Source organism: Mastacembelus armatus, chromosome 12, assembly GCF_900324485.2.
Source record: "Mastacembelus armatus chromosome 12, fMasArm1.2, whole genome shotgun sequence".
NCBI lineage: Eukaryota > Metazoa > Chordata > Actinopteri > Synbranchiformes > Mastacembelidae > Mastacembelus > Mastacembelus armatus.
In genome coordinates this window covers 16,342,353-16,355,104 of record NC_046644.1, presented here as the reverse complement: position 1 = coordinate 16,355,104, position 12,752 = coordinate 16,342,353, and the positions used below count along the sequence as shown (strand labels likewise).

The 12,752-nt window shown below is 40.4% G+C and overlaps 1 protein-coding gene across 1 annotated transcript in view; it reads left to right on the top strand.

Annotated features, from left to right (window-relative positions):
- Positions 1-12,752, top strand: part of LOC113125069 (carboxyl-terminal PDZ ligand of neuronal nitric oxide synthase protein) — a 34,777-nt gene that overhangs the window by 2,009 nt on the left and 20,016 nt on the right. The gene's annotated exons all lie outside the window — the stretch shown is intronic.

Here is a 12,752-nt window from a genome sequence, read left to right as displayed (position 1 = left end):
GCCCTACATTCACTCTTTTCTCATTCATCTTATAGTCACGCTTGCTGCTCCCCCCCCCCCATAATGCTCAGTATCAGAACTGTTGCAATGGGGATCATGTAATCATTTTATTCTCTCATTGTCCCAGCAGGCCTGCTTTTTCCTCCAGAAACTAACATGGAGCTGTACCAGACGGCCTGGGTGGTTCTGTAATCTAAGTGTGACTCACTGAACTAGTTTAGTTCAGACATGACAAGGCTCTTAACTGTGGCTCATTGAATATGGAGGAAATGAAATGTGTGATTTCATTTTAGAGGTACTAAAAAGCCATAATGTGCATTTTATATTCTGAAAAATTCATGAATTTTGAGGCACAATATTCCAACTTTTTAAGATTTTGGGGAATCAGGAATTGTTTTCTGAAGCGTTAGTAGTTCTGTACTGTGGGTCTGTGGGTGACAGTGTCTGTGTTTAAAATCAGAGGATCCTGGCTGAAAGAAAAATTATCTATAGAAGTGTCTGAAGAGCAAAAACAAAGCTATAAGCTGTTTATGATCTGTGAGCTTGTGTGAATGAGCTGAGTGTGCAGATTGCTCCTGTTAGTTCACGTGATTCCCAGACCGACAGATCAATAATGTTGTAAATATGATCATTGTGATGGTCTACTGCAGACTGAGGCAGAATATCAAACAGGAGCATGTATAGGCAGGAAAAAACTGTTTGCTGACATGTGGATGCATACATGTTGGTTGTTGTCTGCCTGTATATTTGATTCCCTGGAAGTCTAGAAATAGCCTTGAATCAATTATGAATGAGTTAGTGTATTAAGGTTGTATTGCTCAGCCTTTTCAACAGAATAACGTTGTTTTTGAATGATTAATGAAAGAAGCAGGATCTCTCATCCAATCTATCAAAGTAGGTTGTCTAGTGGGAAATGAAGACATCTGCCACATATATATGATATATATATATTTAAGAAAGTAGGTTCTTCTGATTGTGATTAACGGACCAATTACCATATAAGCGTGAAACTGACACTAATATAGACTACAGCAATTAACTATTAAACTTCGACCACAGACATTGTGCAGAGCTAAAGGGTTGTACAGTGCAACACATGATATATCACTGCTCTGTGACATGTCACTGGCCCGTTTTCACTCATTTCGCTCTTCTCAGGGTGGTTTCTTCTACTGCAGCTGGAGAAGCTTAAGTATTAACAGTAAAGTGTGGTGGATATTTAAGCAAATGAGCTTGTTTTACCTTGTGTTGTGATATGGTCTCCTTATATTGTACATCTTACTGATGCACCTGATGTTTGTACCACTTCTGGTTTTAAACCGTATTTCTGTGCCAACCACTTCTTTTTTGGGTGAACCCTGCCACATTGTGCCTACACTAGGTGAATGCAAATACGGGCGCAGGCGTGGCTGCCAAGTCAAATGTAATTAGATGAATATTGACTGGCCTTCCTGACTACCCCTCATTGCTTTTCACAAAACCAAAGGCCTTGTCTTTAATTTAAAAGCACAACTCTTTAGGCAAGGGACTGTGCAGAGAGACACCGGAGCTGAGTGTGATTAAAGAGAGTGAGGAATGGCATTTGGAGAAAGACTTGGGAGGAAGTCCTGGAATCAGGAGAGGTTGCGTGGTGGCTGGCAGAGCCATAGTCGTTTCATCTCCCTCAGCTAATCGCTTTAGTCTCAGCTGATGTGAGAAAACGGGAGCAAACATGAGTCGAGAGCGAGAGCAGAGAACAAATCCTGATCATTTCTGGGCATGGAATCTGGCTTTGTCAGAGCAGAGGCACTGTGCTGGTTGAGTCTTCGGTTGTTTTACAAACCCACACACCTGCCATTCCCACAGTGGGAAAATATAAAGACACAATTTTGTATCCTGTGGATCTTTTCAGAGTAGCTTTTTGTTCAACCTTCTCCCATTATGGCTGACTGGCCCTGCTGTTTTAGTTTATAAGAACTTGTTTCATTCAGTTTGACCAGTGGCACAGAAACTATCCCAGCGGTGTGCGAGCGCTTTCATACGTGTGTTTGTATGAATGTGTGTATGCTCCATGGTGGTAAGTCTGCTTTGCTTTTAAACAACCTCAACTTATTAACAAGGCTGAATGACAAAAGCTGGTGTTGTTGCATCCTCATGGGCAGATTTGGTGTAGTCATGCACAGCTTACTGCTTCAGAAAAGGACATGTCTAGATACTAGAAGTTCCTTGGGAAAGAACCACACTGTTTACAGGAGGCAACTGTCTGCACAAAAGGAAACAAGTTAAAGACTATTGTTGCCACCTCACCCATGTCTATGTTTGTGTCAGTCCTTTTTCTTTTACTCCCTCCTTTCCAACCCTGCTCCCTCTACTTGTTTTCTTTCCATCCCCTCACTCTCCTACCAAAATAGACTGTCTCCATTTAGCCCATCTCTATACTCAGCGCTGACAGGAATAGATTTTTTAGGCTGAGGGCAGGCTATGCATGCTTCCCTTTGAATTTTGATCAACTCTAATGGGATTTTAATCCTTCTTCACATGTCCGTCAGGATGCAGCCCCATTCCTCAGACTGCCAAAAGTCTCCCTGCAAATTACATGGCTCCCTTCTTTTTGCATTTGGTCCCATGTCTGTTTGGAACATCTCCTGAGAAGATCTGTCTTTTATGGGAGAAACCTTATATTTTTGGTTCCTGTCAGTTTAATATAGGTCCATTGCGTCTGTGCTGGTCTTGTAAGAGCTCACTGAACAGTCATGGCTCAGTCAGGAGCAGATGCCTGGTCTCTCAAGAGGGATATAGTGGGAAAACAGGCAACCCAGACCTATCAGTGTCCATCCATCCATCCATCCATTTCTATACCCACTTATTCCTTAACCAGGTTCACAGGGATCTGCTGGAGCGTAACCTATCAGTGTGTGCAACAGAATTTTTTACATTGCTTTGTGTCCTTTTGGGCTTGCTGTACTTCAGACTTTCCTCAAACTGCAGAGAATGCTAATGGTATACTTAGCCTACATGATTATAAATAAATACTGGAATACAAATATTGGCGTTCTCCAACTGTAGACTGAGCCAAGGATTCTGTCAACACAAACCCATGAGTTTTTTGCCAAATCATCAGTCATGATTATGGCATCAAATCATGTCTGTTTAATTAGCCATCTTGTTTCTCTTCTTCCTGCTCATGTCTGCACCTGTCACTCATTCATACATCAGGAGTCAGTTGATTTGGCAGCAGCTAATATAAGCAATTTCCACCAGAGAAATATTCTTTCATATTTCTTGTAATTCTTTATGGTCAGGTTTTTAAAGCTAGGTACGACAAATGCTGACTCCTGCTTAAAGGCAGCAACACACAAAAGACACAGATTAGTGATAATATTGTATACACTATGATCATGCATGTGTGTGTGTAGTGCACCACTCTCAGCCTAAAATGTTAGTTTGATTAAACACTGATCAGAACTCAGAATCCAAGTTAACCTACCAAATACCAGGTATCAGGTAGGTGAATTGCTTGTTTGCATAACATTTACACATCCTGCATGTCCCATAAAACCAGGAGGAAAATGAGAACACCTCCTAAGTCCAGCTCAATAGCAAAGTGGGGGGGCAGTTGCTTGGTTGTTGTTCTTCATTCACTCACATATGTGAATGTAGGATATGCTGTATTTAGGGGGGCTTGACACATAATATGGGGCATTGTTTTCACTTTGTATTCATGTAAGCTTAATGGCAGATGACCAAGAGCATAGTAGGTGACCTATATGTGTACTGGATTAGATGTGATCTCAGCTCTGAACGGGTGCAGTTAACATTTTTGTTTTTTTCAATCCCAGAGATAACAGCAGTCCCTTTTTTTTTTAAAGTCATTTTATAAAAGGCCCAGTCCATCATCACTGCATAAAAATATTCTTCTATACACATCTGCTTTGGTCAAACTGGAAACTGAACAGCAAAATTCACCCTAAATCCATTTGCTGCATACACAGTATGTGTTCATGGAAACTTGGTAAATGTGCATGTGGTCATTGTGAAGTCTGTGCACTTGAGTTACAGCTTTACTGTGTTTTTATTTTTTGCTACTGCCTTTTCCACTGGTGTGTATTGTGAGTAAACATATGACAGAACAGCAGGTCTTTTACTCACATGGATGGACAGACAGGTTGTGAGTGGTCTCTGCTTCCACTACATCATGCTGCACACAAACAAATGGGCTTCTGCTTTTATCATCTGGCCTAAGGCTACGCTGTGTCTTTCAGTACTACAATTAGTCAAGTCATATATACTCTGATCTCCTCACACACACCCAAAACAAGCTCCACCCTAAGAAAAGTCATTTCTAAAGCCATGAACTCAATCCTGCTGCAGAGCCTGAAGGCTGATTTTCTTTACAGACATTCCCTGACCACAGCTCTCTGCAGCCTCTGCACACAAAGTTGTGGTAGTTATAACTCTATGGTTTTCTGTATCCTTTGGTTGTATTAGTTGCCTGCTACACATCCTTCAGTTGATAATATGTACAAACACAGCTAAAGACAATAGACCAGGAAGTGGATGTGTGAGCATGGGTGTGTCTGCACCTGCATATGTGCATGTGATTGAACTCGCATCAGGTTGCTTGTGTCCTGTTTGCGTGGATTACTGTATGAGAGTTATGTAGGCCAGAATGTCCTGTATATGTAGGAAAGGTAGACGAGACACCAGGAGCATTTTGCAGCATGATGTAATCCAGTACAACTGCAATACAAACTTCAGCTTCCACAGTGACCACAGTGATGAATCAACACCTGTCTTGACACAGTCCTGCCAATAGATTGCGGCATTTTCCATTTGCTGGTTTACGGTTTGGTTTGGCATTTGGTTTGGCCTGCTGTAGCTGTGCAAGGATGCCATCGATAACATGCAGTTTGTAAATTCCTTTCACCTTGTACTTCTTTCCTGTGTTTGATTAGTAAAATACTTACTTAAGATTTATGAACACTGTGGGCAATGATCACGTTTATAGTTACCATCATTTTCCTCAGAGGGTTCTGTGTGCAGTATGTAGGCTGAAGCAACAAATCAAACTGTCGTGAGAACTGTTAACTTGTCCCTGCTCTGCTTCTTCTTGCCGGTCACTGCATCTGTACTTCACTAAATTAATTCCCTGATCTGTAAATTTACAAATTTGATTCACTCATCCTGATTGTCCCAACAGAATGATTAGATTTGTTCAATTGCATGGTTTGCCTCAGCTCGCCTTTTGATGAATGGTACTGTTGTACCCTCAGTCCCTCTCACTATTATTCTGCAGATCTGAATTAACCACAGATTTCATGCCGCTCCTCATGTCTCCTTGGCAACTAGTTTTGTTGCAGAACATGTCTTTCTCAACTCTTTAGGTTTGGGCTGGCCTCAAAGTTTGGTAGAGATGTAGAAATTAACGGTTTTCCCTAGTTTGCTATTCAGAAATGAAAAAGGCACAAGGTTTGTAGTCATACAAATTCTGCATTTTTCCAGAAACATATTTTTCATATTACTATATAAACATGTGTCTTGTATATAAACAAGTTGCGTGTCTGGGAGAGTTCCTTCTTAAAATCTGCAGGCAGATAAAGACTGCGTATTGTATTATAGTATCGTTTGTTGGATAATGATTGAGGAAAGTGCTGCAGGGTTTTGAGCTTGCTGCCCTACTTCTAAATGTGATTTAGAGTTGTGGGTGTGTGTGTGTGCACACACTCGTCTATCTTCTCTCATCTTGTTCCAGAGTGCTACATAGAGAGCCTCAAGGTCTCACTCCCCGTTCCTGCCGTTCAACCTCTGCACACTCTCCTTTTTGTTTCATTACATTCATCTCTCTTCCTCTCGTCTCAGGTCTGTGTGGGTTTAAACATGCAGGAAGTAGTTAAGGGGTTTAAGAGCTTTAAGCATAACAACAATAAATTTCTACTGGCATCCTGGTGTCAACACCTTCATTAACCAGTTACTACTCATTCATCTTTCATATATGGAGACAACATGGGATATGAGAATAATGCAACATTTAGTGAGTCACTCAGTAACTTTGGCTGTAGGTAATGGTCAGTTAGGACGCATTATTTTAAATAGAAAAACATTTAAAGGACAAGTGTTTGCTAATGTGTTTTTTGTGTGGATGTGTCAAACTATTTCTGTTTCTTGTATTCTTATTTGTGACCTTTCTGGAGTCACCTAAGCTTACAGAACTAAAGATATTCACTAGTATTAATGTATATGCTATATTTATGATGCATTGCTGAATACATTACATTTTCCTGATAAGTAATGATGACATAATGGTGTCTGTTGCAAACTATTTAGTATGCAGAGTGCCTTTATATACTATATTATTGTTTACTCTTATTTTGCATCTGTCTAAGTTTCTAGACACTGTGAAAAATTCTCTTGGAACAAAAAGATCAGTATCTACAGATTACTACACCATACACAGTCAATGCATAGACCCACTCATTAATTGGATTCATTTCCACAGTCTGCTCTACATCTACACTTTGCCATTATTCTTGCTGTTGTCACTAAAAGCTTACTGATGATGCTTTTCTATCACTTGTCAATGCGATTGTGTTCTGTGCTTTAGGGTGACCACCTCCTTGGTATATTCTAATTGGATGAATGATGTGAGTTAACTGCTGCTGCTCGTCCTGAAGACTGTAAACTGTTTCACTGCTGCCATCCAAACAGACACTAACAAGATAACAGATTCTCTGCTGTTCAGATGACAGGGCTAATGTGACTGTCGATCAGATTAACAGCATCTACATCTCACAGAGGACCATGTCCCTGCCTGTTAAAATCTGTCACTTAGACAGCGAAGGTTTTTGACAGATAAAATCCAAATAAAGACTGTTCCATTTATTGATGACAAAGAACAGAGCTTTTAAGCAGTGTGATTTAGTTCAGTATTGTTTATATAACAAACTGTTCTGCAGTGAATGTTTGAGAAACTTTTTTTTGCATTCATTATTATCTTCACTTGCATCAACCCACCAGGGCAGAAAAACTGAATGGATAATGAGGGAGGAGACAGCCTGTAAGCCGTCTAATCATATGCACTGGAGGCATTAGTGTATTTTTGGAATTTCAAACTCTACACTTCTTGTGTGTATGTTCTTTGTGCTTCCTTTAAATAATTTGCTCCCAATAGGATTTCAGTGTAATCTCTGTTTCTGACTGGTTGGGGTTCTGTCTTTCTGTCAGTGTGTGTTTGGGGGTTATAGTAAAACCAGGGCTCCTCAGATCTCTTGCTTGTTGTTTCTGTCTCCCCTTGCTGTCACCTACATCAGGTACATCAAACAAGTACAACAATGTGTTGTGACTTCCCAACATTGTCCTGGCTCTAAAATACCTTCTAAAAATATTACTGCACTGACCTTTCTCATAACCTTTGGTCACAGTTACAGTAGATGAAAGGCAGCAAATCTCGATATCCGTCTGTCGGTCGGTCCACAACTTTGATCCAGATGTAATTATCTCAGCTACTTAATGCATTGCAATTAAATTTTGTACAGATGTTCATTGTCCCTGACAGATGAAACTACTGATTTAGAATATCTCCAGTTTGCCCTTTGATTCTACACAAAGGGCTTTCAGTGATTCTGATTGTTTCATAATCAGCTGTGGGCTATTCAGAGACACCAAATGAAAACATCAAATACACTATGTACACACTAAATTGAATTAAGTAAACGTAGATCAAATCTCATCTGTTTTTTGTGATGGTTGGAATTCTACCATGATTGAATCACTTCTGTGAATTCATATTTACTTTGACAAGCAGAAGGAAGCAGTCAGGAAAAAACAACGCAGACAGCAGTAAGGAGAGTGAAGTTGTCCGTCATCAGTCAGTGCCAGGTGGCAGCACACTTTTACCAGCCTTGTGTTGCTGGTGTAGTGGGCAGCATGAGGAGATTTAAGTTTCTCACGACTGAGTTTTATGAAAGCGTTCACACCCTCTTACGGCCTCTTCCTGGGGGCTTTTTGACACATGTTTGCATGTGAGGGCACAGATGGTCCCCCTGCTTCACACCCCCTGTCTCCCCCATAAAAACCAGGTTAACGTGTGCTTAAGCATTTGGCCTTAAACATGTTATTTTCTCACCAACTTAACTGCTGTTGCTTTTGTATGTTCTTGGTTTGCTTTCATCATATACGTCCTTCACACAAGCTGCAGACCCTCCAGTGTTCCTCTGTTCTGTTCACATTTGTGTTTTCCCTTTGTGATGCTGACATGGAAAGCTCCAGATATGTATGCCAACACATCCAGATTAATCATCCACCCAAACCACTCCTAACCTATTATAGGTTATTATAGGGCTGTAATTTATAATCATTCCATTTCCATTTCATTATTAGGTGTATGGAAAAATGAAACAAATGTCCATTACAGTTACCAGAATGTCAGAACAGAAATATACTGTCATATACAAAAATATATAACAGAAAAATCTCAGGTAGAGACTGGAGTTTTTGACATATAAAACAAATGTCTTATTTGTTTTACATGTCAAAAACTCCAGTCAATAGATCAGTAGATTATTTTAAGTAGCAATGATGCATGTAAGCCTGTAAACTGTCAAAGTGCTGAATCTTCTGGTCCGTTTTCAATAGATCATCATAGTCACTGTATCATAACATGAACACGGAGGCTGACTATGCTTGTACAGTATGTGGATGCAGATCAGTGGTGGTTGCCCCTCCTTCCACTGGCTGCTGAGGGGATTTTAGGGCCTGTGATCTGACAGCATTCGTCCCTATAATCCTATTACTTTACTGCTGCTTTGCCAGACTACTGCACTGGACAAAGCCACACTCAGCTTCTCCACCTCACCGTGGTCCCTGTGTCAACCTCTTGTTGCAGGATGCTCTGTCATCCCAGTTCCCCACCTTATCCCCTAACTTGTCAGCATGTGTGCATGCAGATACACAGTTTGCTTTTAGTTTTGATTGATCAGGGAACTAGTAGAACTAGTGTAGAAAAACTCAGTGCTACAAAAAGACTTATATATATATATGCTTGAATCCTGAAGGGTGTCCAGATAGCTTTGACTGTTGAGCCCTCAAAGTGCTTTAGAAACTGTATGTGACTATTCAAAGGAAAGCAGAGACTGCACATGTAGGCGTACTTCTGCTTTTCCTTCATTTCCACAAAAGCTAGGACATGCCTGCTTGATTCCTCTTTTTAAAAACATGTTGAAGCCCATCTGAGTTGGATGAGATTATAATTCAATGTTACATCACTTTTGATTTGGGTTTTCTTAAGTTATGAAATAATGTAAGTAATAACCTCACATCCTAGAGACAGTGACTGTTTGATATGCTCAGGTTGTTCCTTTGTATTTCTTCCATATTCCATGTGACTAACCCTGAGTAGCCGCCGTCAGTGCCCTGGGACTGGCTGTCCTTTCACTGTGCCTGTCAGCAACTCACTCAGGCGTGGGTCCATTCTCACTGCAAAGGCGCAGACACCCAATGAGTGCCTGCTTGGACCCGCAGCAGAGCTTAGCTGCTTCCGCTGACAAGCCTGTTTCAAGGAGTTTCAAGTGTATAGTTTTTTGTTTGTTTGTTTTTTGTAATGGCTGCCCAGAGTTCCTGGGCTTTGATTCTTTTCTTGGTTTTGTGCAGACGTATTAAAACTGGCCATAACTGAATGATTCTGTCTGACAGCCACTATAAACACAAATGCACTGTAAGTAATGAAAGTCATTTATCTAGAAAAGTCACAGCTGTAGCTCCCAGATGGTGTTGGTGCAGTTTTCGTGCCAGCTGCAGATGTTTATCTGTTTTCCAGAATTTTATCACAAAATCAATAATAAAGAGGCTGGAAAAAGTAAATCACAGTGAAAACACAACACTGCTTTAAATACAACTTCAAAAAAATGTTAATTTCTTTATATAAGCCCCAGTAATTCTATGCAATTAAACTTCAGTCGTGTATGTAATCCTGTTGTCATCAAGAAGCCCCTGTAGAGGCAGCTCTTTAAGAAGTGTTTCCTGTTAGCAAACTCTCTACCAGGGTCAGACCACTGCTGCTCACTAGAGACTGCCAACACCCTGGGTCCCAGCAGTCGAGTCATAATATCTGGACTCAGTGTAAGACACCCACTAAAGCAGAGACACCAGCAAGGCAGATACTTTCTTTTTCTTTTGTATCTTTGTGTTTTTCACACGCACAGTGACACAGCCAGTGTGCATAAACACAAATTCCACTCGGTGTCTGATCTAAGACAAGGTCATCGTCTGTTGCGACTGTTGAGGTAATTACTCCCCCATACACACTTCTGCTGACTAATGCTGAGATGTGCCAGTTCACTCCAGAGGTTTGGGTGTCTCGGCCATCACAGGAGACACTGTGTCCTCTCTGCTTGTCTGCAGGGCTGAGTGGCTTGCCTGGTAATACCACTCACTGGGAGAGAGACAAGTTGAGCAGCTTCATGTCTTTTTAACTAAAGGGACGTTATAAGAAGCAGTTGTTCAATTGCCAAAGCACGTGATTTCCTTCTCAGAAAAATGAGTTCAGATTTCTCATAAAATACATTTGGTAATATCATTAGGGCCCAAGCACTGGAGGTGCGAAGCCATACCGTTTCTGTAAAGATTATCAATATTTGTCTCCCGCTGCCTAACTGGGCCATTTTTGAACTGGTTCCCATGGGTAAAGTTTACCATGCACATCTGTTACCACAGTGAGCAGTCACAAAGCCTAAGCCATGGGTGTGGCCTAGGGACTCCATGGCACCCCCTTATGTCAATAATACTTGTGCTTGGCATGTAGTTTCAGCTACACACATCAAACTTGGTAGATGTGTGGAACTCCCCAGTATGAACATTTTTTGCATGTACGTTGCTATAGCCACACCCAACAGGAAGTGAGGTATTTGGGATTTTGTGTGTTTTCACATACAATGGACTTTAACATAGTTCTCTTGCATCTTCCATGTTTGTGTCAAATTAGGTATACATGATGTCAACATACTGCGGACTGACATAGAGCCACCGTGTGGAAAGGTAGAAATGAGTGCTTCCTGTGTCTAAAGCATGTGAAATTTGGCACAATCATTAGTTCTGTACGTTTGATGGACATCCCATGTTGAGAGTGTAATATATCAGGGCTCGGGCCCGTCATTGCTACTTGCAGCTATATTTTCAAAGTGTTTCCCACTTTTTTGATTTCTGAGAAATCTTCTTTGTGTTAAATGCCAGGCTGCTGCAGCTGTCGTGTTTTTCAGCTCGGTTTAGTTCCCAACAATGATCTCTTTGTATAGTAAATTGGGGGAAAAAGCAGTGAAATTTCTTGGTACTCCCCAAATCCTGGGAATTGTAATGAAGGGGTTGCTAGGTTGCGATCTATAGAGCCTATTGTGGACTGCTGTATGGATTCAGTGGTACTACAGGGAGCATCAATGACCCACAATGCGCCTGCATTCCATTGCTTTTCAGGACTGTTGAAGGGGAATGGGGGTTGTCCATAATTCCTTATTCCTTGATTTGGTTTGCAAAACCTGGATCCTGTTCATTTATTCATTCTAAAAATATACATGAACAGCAGGAGAAAAACAAATTTGTCCTTTTCAAACTTTTCTGTGGAACTGCCTCCAAAGCCAGACTTTCAAGCTCATACCAAATAAACATTAAATCCAGGACAATCTGACCTTCATTTACGGGGTTGTTGACAGCAGCTGGGAATGTTTTGTCAATCTGTACATTTTAGGTTTTGTATGTTTTCACAAAAGGGCAAAAAGAGGAATTAAGGCTTTTTCAATGTGTTATGGTTTTTTTTTTTTTTGATCAAAAAATAAAACTAAGTTGAAATAAATAAATTAAGGAGCTTAATGTAACTGATGTGGAGTCTGTCACCCTCAGCTCTGGATGACTGTCTGTTAATAAAAACAGGTTAATGATGGGCTTTGGTCATAGTTGATTATTTGTGCCACATAAAGAAACTGCTCTGAAACTGTCACAGCAAATTCTTTTGTCCTGGCTTGCTCAATTACTACTAATGAACTATGAATGGCTTATTGTGCTCTCTGCTGTTTTAAATTTATCAGGTATTCCAATAGGCGGCTTTGCCTTCCTCATTTTGTGCACGTAGCAACAGCTATTAGACACTTTGATAAAAGGCTGTGAGGAGGAACGCTGGCTGCAATTTGTTGCACTGTCTGGAAAGACTGATGGGTCTGATGACTTAATGCACGCATCCAGGCTGAGAAAGATTTCAAAGAAACACTCTAACACTGTCTCCATTCGGCTTGAACATTGCTGTAGCACTCTGGAGGCGTAGCTTTAAGGTTTTGACACAAATGTGTCAAATTGTACATCTTAGAACTTAAACCAATGCCTTTTTCATGCCTATTAGTCATACAGTTTTCATTATGTCTCATGTATTATTCCTAAAGTCTGTCTTCCTAAATTTCTTAAACATAGTTCAAAAAGCTTCAAAATCTGAAACGGCTGACTAAAATAAACTAAGCTCTTCTCTGGGATATTCATATGCTCAAAGTTTCCAAACCTGAATTGCTGAGACTTAAGGGAACATGTGCCACAAGCTTTTAATTGTTTGTTCCAGAAAAAAAAAACATAACAATGTAAGTGCATTAAAAGCCTGAATAATTCAAAACAGTTTTTCACTTAACCGTAGAAAATATTAAAATTTCATACTTTGGATGATTTTGCAAAATCCTATTTTGCTTGACCAGAATGTTGGTATAAACTGAGAATTACTGAAGACCTGTATGTGAGTGTTAGTGATCACA